General features: G+C 42.6%; 7 non-coding genes across 7 annotated transcripts; 3 read left to right on the forward strand and 4 right to left on the reverse strand.

The window, feature by feature from the left end:
- Window positions 1-580: 580 nt before the first annotated feature.
- TRNAL-CAA (transfer RNA leucine (anticodon CAA)) lies at window positions 581-694 on the forward strand. Its single transcript has 2 exons — window positions 581-618; window positions 650-694. It is a non-coding gene; the product is annotated as a tRNA-Leu (tRNA).
- Window positions 695-1,153: 459 nt separating this feature from the next.
- TRNAW-CCA (transfer RNA tryptophan (anticodon CCA)) lies at window positions 1,154-1,225 on the reverse strand. Its single transcript has one exon. It is a non-coding gene; the product is annotated as a tRNA-Trp (tRNA).
- A 1,046-nt stretch (window positions 1,226-2,271) lies between these two features.
- On the forward strand, window positions 2,272-2,389 carry TRNAL-CAA (transfer RNA leucine (anticodon CAA)). Its single transcript has 2 exons — window positions 2,272-2,309; window positions 2,345-2,389. It is a non-coding gene; the product is annotated as a tRNA-Leu (tRNA).
- Window positions 2,390-7,297: 4,908 nt separating this feature from the next.
- On the reverse strand, window positions 7,298-7,369 carry TRNAW-CCA (transfer RNA tryptophan (anticodon CCA)). Its single transcript has one exon. It is a non-coding gene; the product is annotated as a tRNA-Trp (tRNA).
- Window positions 7,370-21,010: 13,641 nt separating this feature from the next.
- On the reverse strand, window positions 21,011-21,082 carry TRNAW-CCA (transfer RNA tryptophan (anticodon CCA)). Its single transcript has one exon. It is a non-coding gene; the product is annotated as a tRNA-Trp (tRNA).
- A 1,068-nt stretch (window positions 21,083-22,150) lies between these two features.
- Window positions 22,151-22,268, forward strand: TRNAL-CAA (transfer RNA leucine (anticodon CAA)). Its single transcript has 2 exons — window positions 22,151-22,188; window positions 22,224-22,268. It is a non-coding gene; the product is annotated as a tRNA-Leu (tRNA).
- Window positions 22,269-23,222: 954 nt separating this feature from the next.
- On the reverse strand, window positions 23,223-23,294 carry TRNAW-CCA (transfer RNA tryptophan (anticodon CCA)). Its single transcript has one exon. It is a non-coding gene; the product is annotated as a tRNA-Trp (tRNA).
- Window positions 23,295-27,870: the final 4,576 nt, after the last annotated feature.

Below are 27,870 nucleotides of genomic sequence, written 5' to 3' on the forward strand. Positions count from 1 at the left end.
TTCTTTTTACTATTCTGTCTATGCACTTTTTTTTTTTTCTCATTTAATCTGCTTACACTCCAGGGTTGGTTTTTCCCTCGAACTCATCAAGCGCTCTCACCTCTACCGCCTCAAGGGCAGTGTTCTGTAGCTTCAGACATTGGGTAGTAGGATTCAACTGGGTAGGAGGGCCAGTACCTCGCGCAGGCGTCCTCAGCTGCTGTGTTGGTGGGGGATTGGAAGATTAGGAGGGATAGAGGGAAGGAAACGGTCGTGGCCTTAAGTTAGGTACCATGCCGGCATTTGCCTGGAGGAGAAGTGGGAAAATCCTGGAAAACCACTTCCGGGATGGCTGAGGTCGGAATCGAACCCACCTCTAAGTAGTTGACCTTCCGGGGCTGAGTGGACCCCGTTCCAGCCTTCGTAACACTTTTCAAATTTAGTAGCAGAGCCAGGAATCCAACCCGGTCCTCGGGGGTTGCTGCTAATCACACTATCCACTGCACCGCAGAGGAGGACCACTACAGTCACATAAGCGAGTAAAGGAGACTCTGGATACTGAAGGTAAATTTATGGCCTCCCCCATTGAGCTGACGGCTGTGTCAGGATGACCGAGCGGTCTAAGGCGCCAGACTCAAGAGAATACCTCGCCTTTAGCAGGTCAGAAGAATTCTGGTCCTCTCTGAGGGCGTGGGTTCGAATCCCACTCCTGACAATATTTTTCCTTTTCTGGTACTGGGCGATAGCTAAACACTACATTTCCATATTAATCTGGGACTGGAAATACAACCTCTATTTTATTATCATCCGGTGTGTGATTTTAATAGAATTTGTTAGACACTGTTTTCGTGAAAATAGTAAGGGGGGAATGTGTAGGCGAATGGACACTGTTCCCGCGAAGGTTTTGAGCAACAATACTAGACTAGACGCACTAGCTCATTTAATTTCCCCCATATGTGCGTAAATTACATTTGGAACGATGTCGCAGATCAGTTACACTATGCATCTACATCTTTACAGAAAATACGCCACCATCTTCTCGGAAGAATAACTCATTTAGGATTGTAGAACAGGACTATTATTATATCATAGAATTCTCTCCCCTCCTTTATCGTATATCTACTTTCAGAGATCTATGAATATGATACACCAATAAACACTTACAAAAGTTCTTTGATCCCGACGTGATTCGAACACGCAACCTTCTGATCTGGAGTCAGACGCGCTACCGTTGCGCCTCGGAGTCACGGACGTTTTTCAACCGTATACCCGGTATTAGACCTGGCACTCATAAAAACAAGCGTTTTGTTATTAACAGTTCGGAGACACAACTGTTGTACCACGAAACGATATAAATACAAGGAAATAACCGTTGCAGTGCCGCTCTGCCACCAATCAAGTGACGTTTCATTCTGTTCGCGACAGTAGCTTCCATGACACTGGACTTATCATCAATTCAAACGTTTTTTTCTGGGCACAATACCAGATATTTTACATCCCCACGGACCCAAACGCCGCTGTAATGTCCCCAGATTTTAAGCTGATCAGTATTGTTATCACTCGCTACTACTAACAACTTCAGAAGCTGCTTGAACTATATCCGCGTCTTCCTGGAAGTGATACTTATCTGGAGCGTTGCCTACGAGATACACAAGGCCTGGATATACAGCACTCAAACTTGTCCTCGAGATACTTCCGACAAGCGCCGCTAGAGTTCTCTTTACTATTCTGTCTATGCACTTTTTTCTTTCTCATCTAATCTGCTTACCCTCCAGGGTTGGTTTTTCCCTCGGACTCAGCAAGCTCTCTCACCTCTACCACCTCAAGGGCAGTGTTCTGGAGCTTCAGATTTGGTTCGGAGGATTCGACTGGGGAGGATGTTCAGTACCTCGCGCAGGCGTCCTCACCTGCTGTGTTGATGTGGGATTGGAAGATTAGAAGGGATAGAGGGAAGGAAACGGTCGTGGCCTTAAGTTAGGTACCATGCCGGCATTTGCCTCGAGGAGAAGGGGGACAATCCTGGAAGACCCCTTCCAGATGGTTGAGGTGGGAATCGAACACACCTCTACTTAGTTGACCACCCGGGGCTGAGTGGACCCCGTTCCAGCCCTCGTAACACTTTTCAAATTTCGTAGCAGAGCCGGGAATCCAACCCGGGCCTCGGGGGTGGCTGCTAATCACACTATCCACTGCACCGCAGAGCAGTACCACTACAGTCACAAAAGCGAGTAAAGGAGACTCTGGATACTGAAGGTAAATTTATGGCCTCCCCCATTGAGCTGACGACTGTGTGTCAGGATGGCCGAGCGGTCTAAGCCGCCAGACTCAAGGGAATACCTTGCCTGTACGACGCAAGTCAGAAGAATTCTGGTCCTCTCTGAGGGCGTGGGTTCGAATCCCACTCCTGGCAAAAATTTTCCTTCATTGGTACTGGTCGATAGCTAAACTCTACATTTCCATATTAATCTGGGACTGGAAATACAACCTCTATTATATTGTCATCCGGTGTGTGATGTTAATAGGATTTGTTAGACACTGTTTACGTGTAAATAGTAAGGGGGGAATGTGTAGGGGAATAGACACTGTTCCCGCGAAGGTTTTGAGCAACAATACTAGACTAGCCGCACTAGTTCATTGAATTTCCTCCAAATGTGCGTAAATTACATTTGGAACTATGTCGCAGATCAGTTACACTATGCATCTACATCTTTACAGAAATACGCCACCATCTTCTCGGAAGAATAACTCATTTAGGATTGTAGAACATGACTATTGTCCGCCTCTGTGGTGTAGTGGTTAGCGTGATTAACTGCCACCCCCGGAGGCCCGGGTTCGATTCCCGGCTCTGCCACGAAATTTGAAAAGTGGTATGAGGGCTGGAACGGGGTCCACTCAGCCTCGGGAGGTCAACTGAGTAGAGGTGGGTTCGATTCCTATCTCAGCCATCCTGGAAGTGGTTTTCCGTGGTTTCCCACTTCTCCTCCAGGCGAATGCCGGGATGGTACCTAATATAAGGCCACGGCCGCTTTCTTCCCTCTTCCTTGCCTATCCCTTCCAATCTTCCCATCCCTCCACCAGGCCCCTGTTCAGCATAGCAATTGAGGCCGCCCGGGCGAGGTACTGGTCATTCTCCCCAGTTGTATCCCCGACCAAGAGTCTGATGCTCCAGGACACTGCACTTGAAGCGGTAGAGGTGGGATCCCTCGCTAAGTCCGAGGGAAAAACCGAACCTGGAGGGTAAACAGATGATGATGATGATGATGATGATGACTATTATTATATCATGGAATTCGGAGGTGATGATTGAGGATATTGTAAGAATGGAAATAGGAGACTGGATTAAATCACACCATTTCCCGGTGGGTGTTATGTTGAAAAGGGGGGAAGAGAAGTGCACAAGGAAGCTGGTTGGGACGAGTGATAAACGGGGGAGTGGATATCATCATCATCATCTGTTTACCCTCCAGGTTCGGTTTTTCCCTCGGACTCAGCGCGGGATCCCACCTCTACCGCCTCAAGGGCAGTGTCCTGGAGCTTCAGACTCTTGGTCGTGGGATACAACTGGGGAGTATGACCAGTACCTCGCCCAGGCGGCCTCACCTGCTATGGTGAACAGGGGCCTTGTAGGGGGATGGGAAGATTGGAAGGGATAGGCAAGGATGAGGGAAGGAAGCGGCCGTGGCCTTAAGTTAGGGACCATCCCGGCATTCGCCTGGAGGTGAAGTGGGAAACCACGGAAAACCACTTCGAGGATGGCTGAGGTGGGAATCGAACCCACTCTACTCAGTTGCCCTCCCGAGGCTGAGTGGACCCCGTTCCAGCCCTCGTACCACTTTTCAAATTTCGTGGCAGAGCCGGGAATCGAACCCGGACCTCCGGGGGTGGCAGTTAATCACGCTAACCACTACACCACAGAGGCGGCGTGGGATTGGATATAATAAGTATAAATGGTCAGAGAAAGTGGGCCGAGATTGGAATAGAGTAGTAAAAGAGGAGTTACAATTCCTTAAATATGGGTGGGAAGGGGCCTTAGAAGTGAATAATACTGATAAATCCTTAGAGTTGCTGTTACATCCAATAAAGATAATAGCGCAGAAGACGAGATCTAGTAAGAGAAATAAGAAGGAGGGAGAAGAATGGTTTAATAGAGAGTGTGAAGGAATGCGGAGGATGGTGATGATTGCGTTAGAAGATTATCGAAGGAAAGGTGGGGACCAAGAACGGGAGATTTTTTGTAAAATGAGGAAAGAGTATAAAAAGAAAATTGGCGAGACAAGAAAGGCGTGGCTAGAGGAACAAATTGAACCCATGAATAAGGATTGCAAGACAAATAATTTTGAGAGAGTTTGGGACAAGATTAATAAAATTATTAAGGGTGGAAGGAATAAAGAGAAAACGAGTATTGAGGAAGAGCAATGGATGAGGCACTTTGATGAATTACTAGGGGAAAAGGGGGAAGAAGGATGGAGAGGGACGGGGAAAGAGGTAATTTGGAGGAATAAGAGAGTGGCAATATATGATCTGGATAAAGAAATCTCAAGGGAGGAAATCCAGGGAGTGATAAGCAGAGTTAGAGCCAAGTCGGCCGGGGGATGTAATGGTTTAAATAACAAGTTTTGGAAAGAAATTGGCAAAAATGAGATAATGATAGAGGGCATAGTTAAACTATTCAATAAGATATTTGAGGGAGGGAAGTTCCCGAAGGAATGGGAAACAGGAATTATATGCCCAATATACAAAGGGAAGGGTAGTAGGAGTAGTGTGAACAATTACAGGGGCATATCTCTGCTGGATTCCTTAAGTAAAATATACACTGGAGTGCTAGCGAACAGGATAAGTAGGTGGGCGGAAGAAAATGAAATATTGACAGATTATCAAGGAGGATTTAGGAAAAAGAAAAGAACGGCGGACAACATTATGATAGTAAAGACTATTCTAGAAAAGTATAAAAGTATGGCTAGAAGTACGGTTTACGTAGCAGCAATAGATTTTGAGAAAGCTTTTGACAAGGTGAATGGAGAGGCCCTATTAGAGAAATTAGGCAGGTTAGGGATTTCAGAAAAGATGTTGAGGGCAGTGGAAGGAATATATAGGGTGGTTAGGTTTTGTGTTAAATTGGGAGAAGAGAGACTGAGTAGACCCTTAGAGTCCAGGGTGGGTTTAAAGCAAGGGTGTAAATTATCGCCAATACTGTTTATTTTATTTATCAACGATATTTTAGAGGGATTTGGGGCTGAAAATTGGGCTGTGCCGGTAATTAATGGTTTAGAGGTACCAGGACTGATATTTGCGGATGATGTATTATTGATGGCGCTAACTTCAGGGGGGATGAATAGAGCGTTAAATGCAGTGACGCTATTTGCGAGTAAATGGGGATTGAGAATTAATGGAAATAAGTCTAAATTATTAGTAGTCCAGGTAGACAAAAGAAGAAAGATAGAAGGTAATTGGGTAATACAGGGAGAAAGTTTGGAACAGGTAAGGAAGTTGGAATATCTAGGAGTTATTTTTAATGACAAAGGAACGTGGAATGACCAGATCAGAAGGGCGAAAAACAGGGGATTGGCAGCCCTAGCCTCAGTCAGAAACATGCTAACCAAATATCCGGGTATCAGTTATAAAACCCTGAGGCTAGTGTTAAGGTCGGTAATTTTTGGGAGGGTATTGTACGGCGCAGAAGTTTGGGGGCTGGATGAGAAAAGAGAGGAACTAAGAAGGATTGTTAGTAGTTTTGCTAAGTTAGTAATGGGCTTACCGAGGTGCACAGCAAATGCAGGGGCGGAACTAATGTGTGGGGAGGATTTGGAATCAGAGGGGGTAAAAAGAATAGTGAGATACTGGATGAATTTAAAAGGACAGGAAGGTGGGAAGATAGTCCAGGCAGCGTTTGAACAGCAATGTAAGAGCATGTATAGAGGGGGCTGGCTAGAAAAAATAAAGGGATATGTGGAGAGGATAGGATTAGGACACCTGTGGGGGGAGGTATGGTCGAAGACAGAAGTTAGAGGGATGAAGATATTGGAAAGGAGGATTAGAGATATACATAGGCAGAAATTATTAGGGGAAAGCAGACTGAGAAATTCGTTAAAGGTTTTGACGAAAATAGAGGAGATAGCAGGGTTGAATATTGTATACGTTGATAGGTAAAAACGATATGGAATGATGTGGTGGTTGTTAGGTTTGCCAAGGAATACAGGTTGGATGCAGGGGAGGGATAAGACAAGATGTATACTTTGTGGGGCAGGGAATGATGAATTTCATTTGCTAAGAGATTGCGAGGAAACGAGGGAGATAAGACATGGATTATTGAGTGAAGAGCATCGGAAAATATTGGGAAGGGGGGATGAGAAAGCAATCTTGAGATGGATTATTAAGCAGTGGGAAAAAGGGGGTGAATTGAACAGATATTTATGCGCGGCAAAAAAGGCCTGCGAGAGTAAAATGAAGGAGGCTGAGTTAGAGGTTGGACAAGGGAGTAGGGGGGTGGAATAGTTTTGTATGTATATGGGAAGAGTGGGTAAAATAAAAGGGAAGGGGATAGTATGATAAGATTCAAATGAGCTAGGGAAGACAGGAGTTGTGTACTTAGTTGAGTATGGGGAGTTGGGTAATGATATGGGATTACATGAAGGCAAGGTCTTTCTGTTTGTGTTAGAGTTGGTGGGAATGCAAGTGTTGAAATGCTGAGTGGTGTTGTTTGCAGTATTGATTAGATGTAGGTCAGTAACAATAAAGTGACGAAAACGCAGAACGAAATAAGGACACTTGATGAGCATGCTTGAATATTGAATAAGAGACTGCTACTGCAAACGACTGTTACGAATAATACTCTTATACATAGATTATTATTATTACTATTATTATTACTTTCATTATTACTATTACTATGATTCTCTTTTTTCAGTTTTACTCTCTTGATTCTGGGGTGTTAATTCTACGGAATGAGGGGCATGGCACGAGACTCTGAGGATGACTGCTGTGGTGGCTCTTCTTTAAGGGTTTCACGTTTCCGGAGTGTCCAAACGAGCCTTATGACATGCCCAGGGGATACGATAATTTTCTCTTCTATTTCTTTTTTTGGTGATCTGAGTGGTTTATTATTATTATTATTATTGCAGTAGTTAGTAAATTGGTATTCTCTATTGTTTATTTTTCCTTTTCTCTGTATGTGAACATGTATAGGGGCGAAATCGCCTGTTATGTTCAATAAACGTTCAATGTTCTATTATATCATAGAATTCTCTCCCCTCCTTTAGCGTATATCTACTTTCAGAGATCTACGGATATGATACACCAATAAACACTTACAAAAGTTCCTTGACCCCGACGTGATTCGAACACGCAACCTTCTGATCTGGAGTCAGACGCGCTACCGTTGCGCCACGGAGTCACGGCTGTTTCTCAACCGTCTACCAGGTATTAGACCTGGCACTCATAAAAACAAGCGTTTTATTTTTAACAGTTCGGAGACACAACTGTTGTACCACGAAACGAAATAATTACAAGGAAACAACCGTTGCAGTGCCGCTCTGCCACCAATCAAGTGACGTTTCATTCTGTTCGCGACTGTAGCTTCCATGACACTGGACTTATCATCAATTCAAACGAGTTTTCTGGGCACAATACCAGAAATTTTACATCCCCACGGACCCAATACGCCGCTGTAATGTCCCCAGATTTTAAGCTGATCAGTATTGTTATCACTCGCTACTATTAACAACTTCAGAAGCAGCTTGAACTATATCCGCGGCTTCCTGGAAGTAATTCTTATCTGGAGCGTTGCTTACGAGATACAAAAGGCCTGGAAATACAGCACTCTAAACTTATCCTCGAGATAATTCCGACAAGCGCCGCTATAGTTCTCTTTACTATTCTGCCTATGCACTTTTTTCTTTCTCATCTAATCTGCTTACCCTCCAGGGTTGGTTTTTCCCTCGGACTCAGCAAGCGCTCTCACCTCTACCAACTCAAGGGCAGTGTTCTGGAGCTTCAGACATTGGGTAGTAGGATTCAACTGGGGAGGATGGTCAGTACCTCGCGCAGGCGTCCTCACCTGCTGTGTTGATGGGGGATTGGAAGATTAGGAGGGATAGAGGGTAGGAAGCGGTCGTGGCCTTAAGTTAGGTACCATGCCGGCATTTGCATGGAGGAGAAGTGGGAAAATCCTGGAAAACCACTTCCGGGATGGCTGAGGTGGGTATCGAACCCACCTCCACTTAGTTGACCTCCCGGGGCTGAGTGGACCCCGTTCCAGCCCTCGTAACACTTTTCGAATTTCGTGGCAGAGCCGGGAATCGAACCCGGACCTCCGGGGGTGGCAACTAATCACGCTAACCACTACACCACAGAGGCGGACATGATTTACATAATGCAACATTACATTTCATGTTACTCCTTTTACTCGATACTACGCTGTGCAAAGCGACGATATGTTTTTATTAGCTCAGGTAGATGGCTGCCGATATCTAATAATCTCGCCGTATTTTCGATCGTTGCTTGTCCATCAGACCTGTTTCTCTTCCTTCTACGCCTGTTCGCTGGGGAATAGCCAGGGCGTTACTTGCTCGAAAATAACTATCAGTTCATTTACTAGTTGTGACCTTATCTTCAGGTGTGATGTACCTTTTATCTTCTCTTTCATTTCCGCTTTGTACACTGTGTATGAATTGACAATCACAATATCCAGGAAGTAATAAAAATATTCTTGACTTCTTGACCTGCCAATAAAAGATAACATGAACCTATAAGACACTATGTATAGGAATTCCAATCATAATAGGTTGCGTGGGTTAACATTGTTTTTTTCTTACCTACCAGAGTACTGGACACGATCTTCAACATCAGAGTTTCCACCTTCCTCGGAGTTCACAGCTTGTTCTTCTGATATTTCATGCAGCCAGACTTCAATCTTTGCTTCCATATTCAGAGCAGTAGTAATCAGCCTACAGATAGTTCCAATATAATACTGTAGTATTATTATTATGACTATTATTATTATTATTATTATTATTATTATTATTATTATTATTATTATTATTATTATTATTACCAAGTTACTATTAGAGGAAACATGCTTTACCTATGTTTATGGTTTGAAACCACTTATTAGAAGAACTAAATAACACAAATACAGTCCAGATCATGCATAAAATCCAAGTACTGACTAAGTGCAAATGACAATAACATCTTTGTCCGTCGTCATAAGGGGAAACTTAAAACAGTTTGAGAATAAGGAGTTACAGTAAGTTTGAAAAATATTTAAACAATTTTTAAAGGACATCTTACTAAGTTGCAGAAAAACTATGAAATTATCATTGATTCCGTTAGTAGTATTCCAAATGACACAACGGATGGATCATTATGATATTCATGGCACAAATACATTTAATCCTTGAATAAAACATGATAAACTGCATCTCTGAAGTATATACTAACCTTTAGAAATCTTCTGTGTTGAGTATTCCACTCCTTCTTCCTACAAACACCGTTTCACTGCAACTGAACCCAGAGTGACAGCCACTGTACGCGCGCTAGGAACCACTGGGATATATACTTCCCACCTAGTGATTTAGGTCGTAGTAGCGATCAGGTTATTAAGTTTGAAATCAAACTGTGCAGCCCTCTTACACTAGCAAGTGGAACTGCATGCTCTGAAACAACTGGGAAGATAATCTCCCTAAACACGTTACGTATATACGAGGTGGGAATATAATATCCCAAAGACCTAAAAAGAGTTAACAGTTCGGAGACACAACTGTTGTATCACGAAACGAAATAATTACAAGGAAACAACCGTTGCAGTGCCGCTCTGCCACCCATCAAGTGACGTTTCATTCTGTTCGCGACAGTAGCTTCCATGACACTGGACTTATCATCAATTCAAACGTGTTTTCTTCGCACAATACCAGAAATTTTACATTCCCACGGACCCAATACGCCGCTGTAATGTCCCCATATTTTAAGCTGATCAGTATTATTAACACTCGCCATTATTAACAACTTCAGAAGCTGCTAGAACTATATCCGCGTCTTCCTGGAAGTGATACTTATCTGGAGCGTTGCCTACGAGATACACAAGGCCTGGAAATACAACACTCTAAACTTGCCCTCGAGATAGGTAACATCTGTGTGTGGGCGGTATGATAATATTTTCCCACTTAAAAAAATTTATGTTAATGCGCTCATTACGTATTAATTACTTTATTGCCATCAATATAATACAATAACATTACATACTACATGGCCTATATATATTAAAAAATGATAATGAAATCTCTCAAACCTAATTTACTTTGGTTGTAGAAAAATTTGAAAATACTGTCTATGATTTGTGAAATGGTTCAAAGAATAATTTACATCATCATCGTCATCATCTGTTTACCCTCCAGGTTCGGTTTTTCCCTCGGACTTAGCGAGGGATCCTACCTCTACCGCCTCAAGGGCAGTGTCCTGGAGCTTCAGACTCTTGGTCGGGGGATACAACTGGGGAGTATGACTAGTACCTCGCCCAGGCTATGTTGAACAGGGGCCTTGTGGAGGGATGGGAAGATAGGATGGGACAGGCAAGGAAGAGGGAATCGAACCCACCTCTACTCAGTTTACCTCCCGAGGCTGAGCGGACCCCGTTCCAGCCCTCGTACAACTTTTCAAATTTTGTGGCAGAGCCGGGAATCGAACCCGGGCGTCCGGGGGTGGCAGCTAATCACGCTAACCACTACACCACAGAGGCGGACATCATTTACATAATGCAACATTACATTTCATGTTACTCCTTTTACTCGATACTACGCTGTGCAAAGCGACGATATGTTTTTATTAGCTCAGGTAGATGGCTGCCGATATCTAATAATCTCGCCGTATTTTCGATCGTTGCTTGTCCATCAGACCTGTTTCTCTTCCTTCTACGCCCGTTCGCTGGGGAATAGCCAGGGCGTTTCTTGCTCGAAAATAACTATCAGTTCATTTACTAATTGTGACCTTATCTTCAGGTGTGATGTACCTTTTGTCTTCTCTTTCATTTCCGCTTTGTACACTGTGTATGAATTAGCAATCACAATATCCAGGAAGTAATAAAAATCTTCTTGACTTCTTGACCTGCCAATAAAAGATAACATGAACCTATAAGACACTATGTATAGGAATCATCATCATCATCTGTTTACCCTCCAGGTTCGGCTTTTCCCGCGGACTCAGCGAGGGATCCCACCATTACCGCCTCAAGGGCAGTGTCCTGGAGCTTCAGACTCTCGGTCGGGGGATACAACTGGGGAGTATGACCAGTACCTCGCCCAGGCGGCCTCACCTGCTATGGTGAACAGGGGCCTTGTAGGGGGATGGGAAGATTGGAAGGGATAGGCAAGGATGAGGGAAGGAAGCGGCCGTGGCCTTAAGTTAGGTACCATCCCGGCATTCGCCTGGAGATGAAGTGGGAAACCACGGAAAACCACTTCGAGGATGGCTGAGGTGGGAATCGAACCCACCTCTACTCAGTTGACCTCCCGAGGCTGAGTGGACCCCGTTCCAGCCCTCGTACCACTTTTCAAATTTCGTGGCAGAGCCGCGAATCGAACCCGGACCTCCGGGGGTGGCAGCTAATCACGCTAACCACTACACCACAGAAGCGGCATGTATAGGAATACCAATCATAATAGGTTGCGTGGGTTGAACATTGTTTTTTTTCTTACCTACCAGAGTACTGGACACGATCTTCAGCATCAGAGTTTCCACCTTCCTCCGAGTTCACAGCTTGTTCTTCTGATATTTCATCCAGCCAGACTTCAATCTTTGCTTCCATATTCAGAGCAGTAGTAACCAGCCTACAAATAGTTCCAATATAATACTGTATTATTATTATTATTATTATTATTATTATTATTATTATTATTATTATTATTATTATTATTATTATTACAGGAAACATGCTTTACCTATGTTTATGATTTGAAACCACTTATTAGAAGAACTAAATAACACAAATACAGTCCAAGCAAAATTAGGCCTAGATCTTGCATAAAATCCAAGTACTGACTAAGTGCAAATGACAATAACATCTGTGTCCGTCGTCATAAGGGGAAACTTAAAACAGTTTTAGAATAAGGAATTATAGTAAGTTTGAAACATACGTAAACAATTTTGAAATTACATCTTACTAAGTTGCAGAAAAACTATGAAATTATCATTGATTCTGTTAGTAGTATTCCAAATGACACAACGGATGGATCATTATGATATTTGTAACCGTACGTATGTACGATCCCCGAGTTTTTAGGTTAGAAAATTTTCGTATATAGTTTGGAATGTTAAAATCATGTAATTTTGTTTATTTACAATGTAAAAACGTAATATTATAAGAAGAATGTATAGGTAGGGAATATTGCATATGTGCATCATTATATTTTGTATAAATTTCCGTTTGGGTAAGAGTCTGTAAATATGGCCTAGCCGTAAGGATTGTGCAACCGGGAAAACAGCGACTATATCGGGAAGGACGGTTGAGGTCAGTTGTGTGTGTTGCAACAAAGTGGCTTGGAAACACGGGGTACGGCAGGTGGTATAGGCTGAAGACTGGAGTGGATCAATGTGGATATACGTGAGTGGACGTTCTATGTTACATCTGACACTCGATAGAAAATACGAGGGCTTTGTTTTAAGCGAGTTTGGGTTGACTGATTGACCAATCATCAATCAATCAATCAATCAGTACTGATCTGCATTTAGGGCAGTCGCCCAGGTGGCAGATTCCATATTTTTTGTTTTCCTAGCCTTTTCCTAAATGATTTCAAAGAAATTGGAAATTTATTGAACATCCCTCTTGGTAAGTTATTCCAATCCCTAACTCCCCTTCCTATAAATGAATATTTGCCCCAGTTTGTCCTCTTGAATTCCAACTTTATCTTCATATTGTGATCTTTCCTACTTTTATAAACGCCATTCAAACTTATTCGTCTACTAATGTCATTCCACGCCATCTCTCCGCTGACAGCCCGAACATACCACTTAGTCGAGCAGCTCTTCTTCTTTCTCTCAATTCTTCCCAACCCAAACATTGCAACATTTTTGTAACGCTACTCTTTTGTCGGAAATCGCCCAGAACAAATCGAGCTGCTTTTCTTTGGATTTTTTCCAGTTCTTGAATCAGGTAATCCTGGTGAGGGTCCCATACACTGGAACCATACTCTAGTTGGGGTCTTACCAGTGACTTATATGCCCTCTCCTTTACATCCTTACTACAACCCCTAAACACCCTCATAACCATGTGCAGAGATCTGTACGGTACCCTTTATTTGCAATCCCATTTATGTGATTACCCCAATGAAGATCTTTCCTTATATTAACACCTAGATACTTACAATGATCCCCAAAAGGAACTTTCACCCCATCAACGCAGTAATTAAAACTGAGAGGACTTTTCCTACTTTTAAAACTCACAACCTGACTTTTAACCCCGTTTATCAACATACCATTTGCCTGCGGTCCATCTCACGACATTTTCGAGGTCACGTTGCAGTTGCTCACAATCTTGTAACTTATTTATCACTCTATAGAGAATAACATCATCCGCAAAAAGCCTTACCTCCGATTCCACTCCTTTACTCATATCATTTATATATATAAGAAAACATAAAGGTCCGATAATACTGCCTTGAGGAATTCCCCTCTTAATTATTACAGGGTCAGATAAAGCTTCACCTACTCTAATTCTCTGAGATCTATTTTCTAGAAATATAGCAACCCATTCAGTCACTCTTTTGTCTAGTCCAATTGCACTCATTTTTGCCAGTAGTCTCCCATGATCCACCCTATCAAATGCTTTAGACAGGTCAATCGCGATACAGTCCATTTGACCTCCTGAATCCAAGATATCTGCTATATCTTGCTGGAATCCTACAAGTTGAGCTTCAGTGGAATAACCTTTCCTAAAACCGAATTGCCTTCTATCGAACCAGTTATTAATTTCACAAACATGTCTAATATAATCAGAAAGAATGCCTTCCCAAAGCTTACATACAATGCATGTCAGACTTACTGGCCTGTAATTTTCAGCTTTATGTCTATCACCCTTTCCTTTATACACAGGGGCAACTATAGCAACTCTCCATTCATCTGGTATAGCTCCTCCGACCAAACAATAATCAAATAAGTACTTCAGATATGGTACTATATCCCAACCCATTGTCTTTAGTATATCCCCGGAAATCTGATCAATTCCAGTCGCTTTTCTAGTTTTTAACTTTTGTATCTTATTGTAAATGTCATTGTTATCATATGTAAATTTTATTTCTTCTTTGGCCTTAGTCTCCTCCTCTATCTCGACATTATCCTTGTAACCAACAATCTTTACATACTGCTGACTGAATATTTCTGCCTTTTGAAGATCCTCACATACACACTCCCCTTGTTCATTAATTATTCCTGGAATGTCCTTCTTGGAACCTGTTTCTGCCTTAAAATACCTATACATACCCTTCCATTTTTCACTAAAATTCGTATGACTGCCAATTATGCTTGCCATCATATTATCCTTAGCTGCCTTCTTTGCTTGATTCAATTTTCTAGTAAGTTCCTTCAATTTCTCCTTACTTCCACAGCCATTTCTAACTCTATTTCTTTCCAGTCTGCACCTCCTTCTTAGTCTCTTTACTTCTCTATTATAATTAGGTGGGTCTTTACGATTCCTTACCACCCTTAATGGTACAAACCTGTTTTCGCATTCCTCAACAATTTCTTTAAACCCATCCCAGAGTCTGTTTACATTTATATTTACCGTTTTCCACCGATCATAGCTACTTTTTAGAAACTGCCTCATGCCTGCTTTATCAGCCATGTGGTACTGCCTAACAGTCCTACTTTTAAGACCTTCCTTTCTATCACATTTATTTTTAACTACCACAAAAACAGCTTCATGATCACTAATACCATCTATTACTTCAGTTTCCCTATAGAGCTCATCTGGTTTTATCAGCACGACATCCAGGATATTTTTCCCTCTGGTTGGTTCCATCACTTTCTGAATCAGCTGTCCTTCCCATATTAACTTATTTGCCATTTGTTGGTCATGCTTTCTGTCGTTCGCATTTCCTTCCCAATTGACATCTGGCAAATTCAGATCTCCCGCTACAATCACATTTCTTTCCATGTCGTTTCCCACATAGCTGACTATCCTGTCAAATAATTCTGAATCCGCGTCAGTGCTACCCTTTCCCGATCTGTACACTCCAAATATATCAAGTTGCCTATTATCTTTAGAAATGAGCCTTACACCTAGAATTTCATGTGTCTCATCTTTAACTTTTTCGTAGCTTACAAATTCTTCTTTCACCAGAATGAACACTCCGCCTCCCACCCTTCCTATCCTATCTCTACGATACACACTCCAGTGCCGTGGGAAAATTTCTGCATCCATTATATCATTTCTCAGCCATGATTCAACACCTATTACAATATCTGGTGAATATATATCTATTAAATTACTTAATTCTATTCCTTTCCTTATAATACTTCTACAGTTCAACACTAACAATTTTATGTCATCCCTACTTGATTTCCAGTTCCCTGTTCCCTTATCACCGCTCCCTAGGCCATCCCGTTTCCCTGAATGTACCTCCCTATTACCCTTCCAAACAAATTTCCTAACTTATACGTACCACTGCGGTTTAAATGAAGACCATCTGAGCGCAGATCCCTATCTCCTACCCACCCATTTGGATCTAGAAATTTCACTCCCAGTTTCCCACATACCCACTCCATAGTCTCATTTAAATCCCCAATCACTCTCCAGTCAGTATCCCTTCTACACAGTATTCCACTAATAACAATCTCCGCTTTCTTAAACTTCACCCGTGCTGCATTTACCAGATCCCACACATCTCCAACTATGTTGGTACTTATATCAGCTTGCCTTACGTTGTTGGTACCAACGTGAAACACTACCACCTTCTCCTTCCCCTCCTCCCTCTCTTCTCCTTTCCTCAACATCTGCCTCAACCTAATTCCTGGATAACACTCTACCCTGGTACCCTTTCCTCCACACACTTTCCCCACGTGTCTAACGATGGAATCTCCCATGACCAGAGCCTCAACCCTACCCACCTCGTTTGATCCCCTCCCCTCCTTATCAGCCCTATCTTTCCTGATAACTGCAGAAGCTATTTCCTCCTCCCTTTTCTCCTTCCCATGACCCTGTTCCACCTGTCTTTTCCTATCATCTACTCTACATTTTCCTTTCCTACCTTTTCCCTTCCTCCTACTCCCACACATCTCAGCAACAGTTCCCTGTCCCTCATCTTCCCTCTGTTGTTCTACCTGTAGTGACTCGTACCGATTTTGCACAGACACCTGTCCTGAATTCTGATCCTGAATAGAGCTCTTAGCCTGCAATCTCCTTCCCCTTAGAACATTAGACCACCTGTCTTCTACAACTCCTCCCTTTCCTTCCCCTCCCTCTTGTACACCTACTGTAACCTGTACGTTGTTTGAGGGAGTCCTATCTTCCCTCCTGTCTTCTGTGAGAATCCTAATTATCTCCCTCAAATTTTCCAACTCCTCCCTCATACCCCTCAATGCCTCGCCACACTCACAGAAACTACACTCGCGCTCCTTAGCCATTCTTTACGGGGGGAAAATGAAATTAAAAATAAAATAACTTATTTTCAAAAAATAAATGAACGGAGGGATATATTGTCTGGGATAGTACACAACAATAAGGTAATTAATATACGACTACACTACAATACTACTTAGTCGTGCTCTATTTTTTTTATCCTACAACCCCTGACAGGATAAAAACTGCTGTTAATTACTGAATATCGAAAGTAATAGCCTACACAAGAACTACACAATTCCAAACTGCAATTAAGCCTATTCTAATTACAACAACAGTATTTTAGTACGAGTTTCTACGGATACCTCTACTACACCAGTACTACACAAATATTTTACAATAATAAAATAATCACACTAAATTCTAATAGGATATTACTCGTATACTACTGTACAGTACACTACAGTAATGTTAAACTACTTTCAGACGTATCCTAATTACGGAACCGTACCGTATGTCACTAAACTAAGCACAACAGAAATGAAATTTGCAAGAACTACTGTACTCAAAGATTACCAACGAAGCTAAATGCTTAGACAAATTATTATTAGTATTACGGTCTAATAGATACACACGAATATAGCAGGCAAGATACGGCACTATCTAAATGTACTGTATCTATACTACAATGTATCTACACTACACTACCCTGCGTTTGGTTAAATGCTTAAGTATCAAAAAGATTGCCGTACACGAAGAAAAACACGAATATAACTGGCAAGATACTATCTAATATATTATACCTTATCTTCACTACAATTCTACTGAAATGTGGTTATGTGATTATTACAGCTGGTGGATTACTATTATTTTCCCTACTCCACGGGACGGAAAATAAAAGTGTCCTTAATTAGGCCTACTGAAAAATACGAGGTTGTCTACAGTAATTTCTCAAATATTTCTATAAAAACTACTACTACTACTACTACTCCAGGGACTTGAACTGCAATTACTGGGATATATGAACTTTATTATTATTAGCTAACCGCTCATAAATATTGAAAGATCGAGGGAGCGAAATATAAATTACGGATACTTTAACTACCTACTTAGAAGTACCAATGAATGGAATACAAGATCAGCTGATTTTTATTTATATTTACTTGACTACACTACACCCTTTGTTCACAACTTAGCCAACAATGCAATATTTGAATATGAGGACCGACAATAATCAATAACAATACAACGACTGTTAACTATTACCGTGTAATCTCTTTAACTTCTTTTTAAATGGAGATTTACAGGCGTATCTTAGTTTTTTTTTATGTAGTAAATTATTACCTTCGCGACAGTTTGAACGGATATCTATACGAAATAGCGGAGAAGTTGCTGCAGAAGTTACGGTACTATTCCTTATGATAACCTACCTTTGTAAGTATAACCAACGAACCTACAGATATTTACAAATATTTTCAAAGTTAATATTATTACCTAAAGTATTTCCTAAACCTAAAATCGAAACAAGGTACACCTAGCTAGCCTACTTAACCTAGAAAACGTAATTTACTGAGGACCAACTGAATTACTTGTTACAAAATTTAAATAAATGTCACTACTCCCAATTTCTACCAACAAGCACTAAACACCACTATATAAACAGCACTAAATGAATCAGATATACACAAAATTCAGCTATTTCAATAGGTTTTCACTACTTTATCACTACAATAATGCAAGAGCTCTCTCAACAGCCAACCGTTCTCAAGCGCATCCAACAATGCATCAAGAAGTGCCTGTGAGAACTTGTCACCCAGTATGCAGCTTCAGTTGATGGAGAATTTTGCTGTTTGCTTGCCTCCGGACATGTAACGCCTTCTGTCCAGCCAGCAATTGGAAAGGATTCAAGACGTCGACGAAGAAGTGTAAATAAGGTTAGGGATGCTCCTCGTAAAGAAGGTTGCATCCATATGTAGAGAAATAGTCGTCGTACTTTTCTCTACCAGATTAGGATTCACGGTAACAGTGGAGTGCAGTGGGGCTCTTACCTGGAGGTATGTTAAAAGTATAATGATGTTCTATTTTTTATTGGTAATTTTAATGGTTTGTAATTTGCCTTTGTAGACGGCAAACGAGTAAATCTCATGAAGAGATGATTTTGTTGGGTAGTATTGTGTATATTTGCTCGATGTAAACGGCAAACACTAAGTGGGTTGCATAAGTGTTAATTTTGTTGGTGTTTGTCACATATTAGTTCTTATTCGATGTTCTACTTTTGATTTGTGATTTTAATGGGTTGTAATTTGCCTTTGCAGACGGCAAACGAGTAAATCTCGTGTAGAGATGATTTTGTTGGGTAGTGTTGTGTATATTTGCTCTATGTAAACAGCAAGCACTAAGTGGGTTGCATAAGTGTTGATTTTGTTGGTGTTTGTCACATATTAGTTCTTATTCTGGGAGTAAAGTCAGAGAGTCAAACTTAAAGTGAGTCTTTTGTCAGTGGAGTAAGGCTGAACCTGGCATGTTACCCAAATTTAATTTCAGGGGTTATATAGCAACAGGTAAGGTTATAAAGTAAGTCTGGAGCCTCGTCAGCCTGATGACCGTCGCCTTGGGAGAGGGAGTGGCTCGTTGCTCTACATAATTAAATATTCCTGCAATTGTTTTGCAGGTGGCGCCCATTATCCTTGTTATTTACACTTAGTTGAGTCAACGTTTATCTGTTCAGTATTTCAATAGCTTGCAGTAGTTACATATTCATGGCACAAATACATTTGCTCCTTGAATAAAACAGGAAAAACTGCATCTCTGAAGTATATACTAATCTTTAGAAATCTTCTGTGTTGAGTATTCCACTCCTTCTTCCTACAAACACCGTTTCACTGCAACTGAACCCAAAGTGACAGCCACTGTACGCGTGCTAGGAACCACTGGGAAATATACTTCCCACCTAGTGATTTAGGTCGCAGTAGCGATCAGGTTATTAAGTTTGAAATCAAACTGTGCAGCCCTCTTAAACTAGCAAGTGGAACTGCATGCTCTGAAACAACTGGGAAGATAATCTCCCTAAACACGTTACGTGTATACGAGGTGGGAAGATAATATCCCAAAGACCTATAAAGAGTTAACAGTTCGGAGACACAACTGTTGTACAACGAAACGAAATAATTACAAGGAAACAACCGTTGCAGTGCCGCTCTGCCACCCATCAAGTGACGTTTCATTCTGTTCGCGAAAGTAGCTTCAATGACACTGGACTTATCATCAATTCAAACGTGTTTTCTGGGCACAGTACCAGAAATTTTACATCCCCACGGACCCAATACGCCGCTGTAATGTCCCCAGATTTTAAGCTGATCAGTATTGTTAACACTCGCTATTATTAACAACTTCAGAAGCTGCTTGAACTACATCCGCGGCTTCCTGGAAGTGATACTTATCTGGAGTGTTGCCTACGAGATAAACAAGGCCTGGAAATACAGCACTCTAAACTTGTCCTCGAGATATTTACGACAAGCGCCGCTAGAGTTCTCTTTACTATCCTGTCTATGCACTTTTTCTTTCTTTCCTAATCAGCTTACCCTCCAGGGTTGGTTTTTCCCTCGGACCCACCAAGCGATCTCACCTCTACCGCCTCAAGACCAGTGTTCTGGAGCTTCAGACATAAGGTCGAGGGTTCAACTGGGGAGGATGGTCAGTACATCGCGCAGGCTTCCTACCTGCTGTGTTGAACAGAGGCCTTGGTGGGGGATTGGAAGATTAGAAGGGATAGAGGGAAGGAAGCGGTCGTGGCCTTAAGTTATGTACAACACACTATCCACTACACCGCAGAGGAGGACCACTACAGTCACAAAAACGAGTAAAGGAGACTCTGGATACTGAAGGTAAATTTATGGCCTACTCCATTGAGCAAACGGCTCCGTGTGAGGATGGCCGAGCGGTCTAAATTCGCCAGACTCAAGGGAATACCTCGCCTGTACGAGAAGAATTCTGGTCCTCTCTGAGGGCGTGGGTTCGAATCTCACTCCTGAAAACGTTTTTGTTTTTTTGTACTGGTCGACAGCTAAACTCTACATTTCCATATTAATCTGGGACTGGAAATACAACCTCTATTTTCTTGTCATACGGTGTGTGATGTTAATAGAACTTGTTAGACACTGTTTATGTGAAAATAGTAGGGGGGGAATGTGTAGGGGAATAGACACTGTTCCCGCGAAGGTTTTGAGCAACAATACTAGGCTAGACGCACTAGTTCATTGAATTTCCTCCAAATGTGCGTAAATTACATTTGGAACTATGTCGCAGATCAGTTGCACTATGCATCTACATCTTTACAGAAAATACGCCACCATTTTCTCGGAAGAATAACTCATTTAGGATTGTACAACAGGACTATTATTATACCATAGAATTCTCTCCCCTCCTTTAGCGTATATCTACTTTCAGAGATCTATGAATATGGTACACCAATAAACACTTACAAAAGTTCCTTGACCCCGACGTGATTCGAACACGCAACCTTCTGATCTGGAGTCAGACGCGCTACCGTTGCGCCACGGAGTCACTGATGTTTCTCAACCGTCTACCAGATATTAGACCTGGCACTCATAAAAACAAGCGTTTTATTATTTACAGTTCGGAGACACAACTGTTGTACCACGAAACGAAATAATTACAAGGAAACAACCGATGCAGTGACGCTCTGCCACCCATCAAGTGACGTTTCATTCCGTTCGCGACAGTAGCTTCCATGGCACTGGACTTATCATCCATTCAAACGTGTTTTCTGGCCACAATACCAGAAATTTTACATCCCCACGGACCCAATACGCCGCTGTAATATCCCCAGATTTTAAGCTGATCAGTATTGTTAACACTCACTATTATTAACAACTTCAGAGGCTGCTTGATCTATATCCGCGGCATCCTGGAAGTATTACTTATCTGCAGCGTTGCCTACGAGAAACACAAGGCCTGGAAATACAACACTCTAAACTTGTCCTCGAGATACTTGCGACAAGCGCCGCTAGAGTTTTCTTTACTATTCTGTCTATGCTCTTCTTTCTTTCTTTCTTTCTTTCTTTCTTTCTTTCCTAATCAGCTTACCCTCCAGGGTTGGTTTATCCCTCGGACTCAGCAAGCGACTTAACCTCTACCGCCTCAAGTGCAGTGTTCTGGAGTTTCAGACATTGGGTCGGAGGATTCAACTGGGGAGGATGTTCAGTACCTCGCGCAGGCGCTCACCTGCTCTCTTGGTGGGGGATTGGAAGTTTAGAAGGGATAGAGGGAAGGAAGCTGTCGTGGCCTTAAGTTAGGTACCATGCCGCCATTTGCCTGGAGGAGAAGTGGGAAAATCCTCGAAAACCACTTCCGGGATGGCTGAGGTGGGAATCGAACCCACCTCTAGTTAGTTATTCTCCCGGGGCTGAGTGGACCCCGTTCCAGCCCTCGTAACACTTTTCAAATTTCGTAGCAGAGCCGGGAATCCATCCTGAGCCTCTGGGGGTGGCAGCTAATCACACTGTCCACTACACCGCAGAGGAGGACCACTACAGTCACAAAAGCGAGCAAAGGAGGCCCTGGATACTGAAGGTAAATTTATGGCCTCTTCCCTTGAGCAAACGGCTCCGTGTCAGGATGGCCGAGCGGTCTAAAGCGCCAGACTCAAGGGAATACCTTGCCTGTACGACGCATGTCAGAAGAATTCTGGTCCTCTCTGAGGGCGTGGGTTCGAATCCTACTCCTGACAATGATTTTCTTTTTTAGTACTGTTCGATGTCCGCCTCTGTGGTGTAGTGGTTAGCGTGATTAGCTGCCAACCCCGGAGGTCCGGGTTCGATTCCCGGCTCTGCCACGAAATTTGAAAAGTGGTACGAGGGCTGGAACGGGGTCCACTCAGCCTCCGGAGGTCAACTGAGTAGAGGTGGGTTCGATTCCCACCTCAGCCATCCTGGAAGTTGTTTTCCGTGGTTTCCCACTTCTCCTCCAGGCGAATGCCGGGATGGTACCTAACTTAAGGCCACGGCCGCTTCCTTCCCTCTTCCTTCCCTCTTCCTTCCAATCTTCCCATCCCTCCACAAGGCCCCAGTTCAGCATAGCAGGTGAGGCCACCAGGGCGAGGTACTGGTCATACTCCCCAGTTGTATCCCCCGACCAAGAGTCTGAAGCTCCAGGACACTGCCCTTGAGGCGGTAGAGGTGGGATCCCTCGCTAAGTCCGAGGGAAAAGCCGAACCTGGAGGGTAAACAGATGATGATGATGAGTACTGTTCGATAGTTAAACTTTACGTTTCCATATTATCTGGGACTGGAAATACAACTTCTATTTTATAGTCATCCGGTATGTGAAGTTAATAGAATTTGTTAGACACTGTTTACGTGAAAATAGTAGGTGGGGGGGGGGGGTAATGTGTAGGGGAATAGATACTGTTCCCGCGAAGGGTTTGGGCAACTATACTAGCCTAGACGCAATAGTTACATTGAATTTCCTCCAAATGTGCGTAAATTACATTTGGAACGATGTCGCGGATCAGTTACACTATCTTTACAGGAACGACGCCAACATCTTCTCGGAAGAATAACTCATTCAGGATTGTAGAACGGGACTATTACTATATCGTAGAATTCTCTCCCCTCCTTTAGCGTATATATATACTCAGAAATCTGTGAATATGATACACCAATAAACACTTACGAAATTTGCTTGACCCCGACGTGATTCGAACACGCAAACTTCTGATCTGGAGTCAGACTCGCTACCGTTGCGCCACGGAGTCACGGATATTTCTCAACCGTCTACTAGGTATTAGACCTGGGACTCATAAACACAAGCGTTTTAGTATTAACAGTTCGGAGACACAACTGTTGTACCACGAAACGAAATAATTACAAGGAAACAACCGTTGCAGTGCCGCTCTGCCACCCATCAAGTGACGTTTCATTCTGTTCGCGACAGTAGCTTACATGACACTGGACTTATCATCAATTCAAACGAGTTTTCTGGGCACAATACCAGAAATTTTACATCCCCACGGACCCAATACGCCGCTGTAATGTCCCCAGATTTTAAGCTGATCAGTATTGTTATCACTCGCTACTATTAACAACTTCAGAAGCTGCTTGAACTATATCCGCGGCTTCCTGGAAGTGATACTTATCTGGAGCGTTGTCTACGAGATACAAAAGGCCTGGAAATACAGCACTCTAAACTTGTCCTCGAGATACTTGCGACAAGCGCCGCTAGAGTTCTCTTTACTATTCTGTTTATGCACTTTTTTCTTTCTTTCCTAATCTGCTTACCCTCCAGGGTTGGTTTTTCCCTCGGACTCTGCAAGCGACCTCACCTCTACCGCCTCAAGGGCAATGTTCTGGAGCTTCAGACATTGGGTCGGAGGATTCAACTGGGGAGGATGGTCAGTACCTCGCGCAGGCGTCCTCACCTGCTGTGTTGTTGGGGGAATGGAAGATTAGAAGGGATAGAGGGAAGGATGCTGTCGTGGCCTTAAGTTAGGTACCATGCCGGTATTTGCCTGGAGGAGAAGTGGGAAAGTCCTGGAAAACCACTTCTGGGATGGCTGAGGTGGGAATCAAACCCACCTCTACTTAGTTGACCTCCCGGTGCTGAGTGGACCCCGTTCCAACCCTCGTGACACTTTTCAAATTTCGTAGCAGTGCCTGGAATCCAACCCGGACCTCTGGGGGTGGCTGCTAATCACAGCCTCGGGAGGTCAACTGAGTAGAGGTGGGTTCGATTCCCACCTCAGCCATCCTCGAAGTGGTTTTCCGTGGTTTCCCACTTCACCTCCAGGCGAATGCTGGGATGGTACCTAACTTAAGGCCACGGCCGCTTCCTTCCCTCATCCTTGCCTATCCCTTCCAATCTTCCCATCCCCCTACAAGGCCCCTGTTCACCATAGCAGGTGAGGCCGCCTGGGCGAGGTACTGGTCATACTCCCCAGTTGTATCCCCCAACCAAGAGTCTGAAGCTCCAGGACACTGCCCTTGAGGCGGTAGAGGTGGGATCCCTCGCTGAGTCCGAGGGAAAAGTTGAACCTGGAGGGTAAACAGATGATGATGATGATGATGATGAATTACAGAGGACACCAAACAGATATGAGATAAAAAATAGACTAAGAGCAATTGTTTGACTTATTTTCTAGAACGTAGGACCGAGCTCGATAGCTGCAGTCGCTTAAGTGCGGCCAGTATCCAGTATTCGGGAGATAGTAGTTTCGAATCCCACTGTCGGCAGCCCTGAAGATGGTTTTCCGTGGTTTCCCATTTTCACTCGAGTCAAATGCTGGGGCTGTACCTTAATTAAAAAGGAACGTAGGCCTTTGTCTCACACTATGTTAAGACGAAGTAAGTAATTCACGAAAACTTCGTGGTCAATTAAGACTAATACATATCAGCAGCATTAATGTTCAAATGATCACAAGGAACGATTCATTTAATCTCATAGAATATTATCTATAATGTATGACGTCCGATAGATACGATTAGCTTACCTGAGATGCAGGAAGTTATCACAATTTCAGCACTTTGCCGTTCAGGGGTTTCCTTCTGAAATTCTTGAACGCATCATCCTGATCGGAAATTTCCTTCGCCTGATTGTCCAGAATTGGTTTTAGAAACTTTGTCAGTATTATTTTACCTAGTCTTTCTTGATCACAACAACTAGTACAGTTAAAGCGTTGCAGGAACTTTGGCACAACATAGACAATTAGTTTCTTTACGAGATTTGTTTTTCCCAAGTAACATAAAGCAGAACATGTGAACTTTAAAAATGTTTCTTAGGAAATACACGAACTTTCTTGATGGATGCGCATTCTTATTAAGTGTGCTAGAGGACTATCACTGGTGGCTGATGATAGTTCTTGTAGGCATGTTTCACAGTGTGTCTGCTCCTCAGCCACTCTCACCAAATAGCCAGCTATCATTGCAAGGGAGACAAGTTCCATTGTAACGGGTAGTTCTGAAAGTATAAAGAAATTAACATTATAGGTATATTTTGACAAACCAATTAACAATGATATTTACAAGAGATACTTAATATTAAGAGGCTTACCTTCCAAGGGTTCATCCAGCAGCAGTAAAACTTCATTGGGAAGTGGAATGTAGTTTATTTGTCCGACATAGTTTTTCACTGAATGTTGCCTGAGGGAACTCAAACAGTGGAACGTCTGCCTTTCTACGTTCGTAGAGTCCGAAGGGTTTATCATGCCTGTTTTTAAAGTAGTTTCAAATGCGTACATAGTCGATCTCACGTCCATCATATCATTAAAACCACCCCTTCTTCGCAAGTGGCTAAAAAGAAGTTCAATATCATCGCTACTCAAGTTCCTACTCAAGATGTAGTGAAAACCAACTGAAAACAAATACCTTATACACTTCACAGTGGACTCTGTCGTAATAACTAGAGCGTCGTATGTCTCTTGACTGATTCTATTTACTTTTCTCTCTGCTTTCTGAATACTTTCCATGTATGGTAGGAAAGTTTCTGTCAACCATCCAGTCTTTCGTCGTCTGGTTCAGTGAACTCACTTTTGTCCGTATTTCTAGACACATAAGACTGCTTGATGTTGCATACATCGCGTATGTCGTGCCATTTTCGTATCACTTCAAGGAACTCGATAGTGCACCCATAAGCGAATTTACGTAATTAATTTATGAATTAAAAGTTGAATAATTCGCATATGGAATACTACAGTAGGCTGTGAAAGCCAGCAGTCACAAAGCAACATTCTGGCGCCAGTCAGTCGGCAAGGAAATCCTCGAAACTTTTCTTAGAGCACGAACAGCTTATAGACCGGCCTGAGTGCTAACATCCAATAAAGTTTATGGTACCGGCTAGGAGTGGCAACTTTCTACTTGGTTCTCACGAGAAAATTACGCGTTGAGGCTTGACCTACTTAGAAGGGGGAGAGAGACAACGATAATACCTGCCAACCCTTGGGAGGAAATGGAAGCATCCATGCTGCGAAGAGCGCGAAAGTCTCAGCCAATCACAAAATTCCAAATTTGAATGTCCTGTCATAGCGGGAATCTACAGTCAGTATTTCGCTATTTGGAGCCCGGAGGAGTTGTGAAAAAAACAATGTCCTGACTTCCTAATAATATTTGAAAATTTATCGGTGCGAAGGTGTGATTAATTATTGGCTAATTAATAAAAATTTAACTTCACACGGAAGAGTAGTATCGCCCAGGCACTGAACCTTCATGGCGGGAAGAAGCCATTCGCTGGAAGAAAATAACGCCGGTGATGCGCGCCGTCGTGTGGATTACCCTGTGATCGTTTCCCACGGCGCAATATAACAAGTAAGTCAGACCGAAATTAGGAAGATATTGTACATAATTTTTGAAGCTTTAACCTACGGATGTATGATAAAGCGCTCCCAAGTGCTAGATTACTACGCCACATCCCTTCCACAGAACTATTTTCGAGGTGGGGGGAGAACTGATTACAAAACCAGCGAGCAGAGTGGTGATTCTTCAGTGTGTGTGGGTTAGTTGAATTCAGAGTGTGTTTAGAGTGTGTCAGCTATTTCAGTTAGTGTGAGTCAGCTTTCAAATTCAGTCTTGTGTGAACTTTACTTTTGTGAATTCTGAGTCTGGTAGGAACGCGATCAGACACTTGTTGGCATTCCGAGTGAGCCATGTATTTTACTTGGGAGAGTAATATTTCAGGAGAAATGAACACTTTTAACAAACTTTATTTTATTTTGAATTTATGCATAGATAACAGGCAATAGCTATATTTTTCAACACTTGCCTTAAATGAGCTTACGTTAACAACCGAGAGGGACAATGTAACAGGTCGCAACACGTAACCGCATAAAGTTTCTCTGATCCACGTGTAGTTTGGACTTTTGTGGAAAGCTACTTTATTTTTTCACTTTTGGAGGACGATCTGTATAGATTTCTCCACACATCATTGGAAACTGTACTTTTAGCTTGCTTTTCATCACTTTCAATAAACTGTTATGGCAAGCGAGATGTTGCGGGGAGAAACTAGTTAAAGCAGACAGGGAGGAGAATGACTTTTCATTAATGGAAGGCCGCGATGTTAAAGACCTTGAACAAACTGTTATGTTCCGAAGAGGTGAACAACCGGTAAGCTGTAAGTAAACAAACTGAGAGGGGTGTGAGAGACCAGCAGGAGGCGTCAGGCAGGTAGCGGAGAGAAAACTTTCGACTTCACGTCAGATGTTATGCAGTGCTGTTGTATAATCTTCACTGAAGTGCTAGAAAATGCGTGTGTTATGTAAATGTAAGCGTGTGTAACGCCTTTATAAAATGTATCAAGTTTGCGTGTGTGAAAATTCGGAATACCACATCAGCTTCAAGATGGAA

Source organism: Anabrus simplex, chromosome 3 (genome assembly GCF_040414725.1).
Source record: "Anabrus simplex isolate iqAnaSimp1 chromosome 3, ASM4041472v1, whole genome shotgun sequence".
Taxonomy (NCBI): domain Eukaryota; kingdom Metazoa; phylum Arthropoda; class Insecta; order Orthoptera; family Tettigoniidae; genus Anabrus; species Anabrus simplex.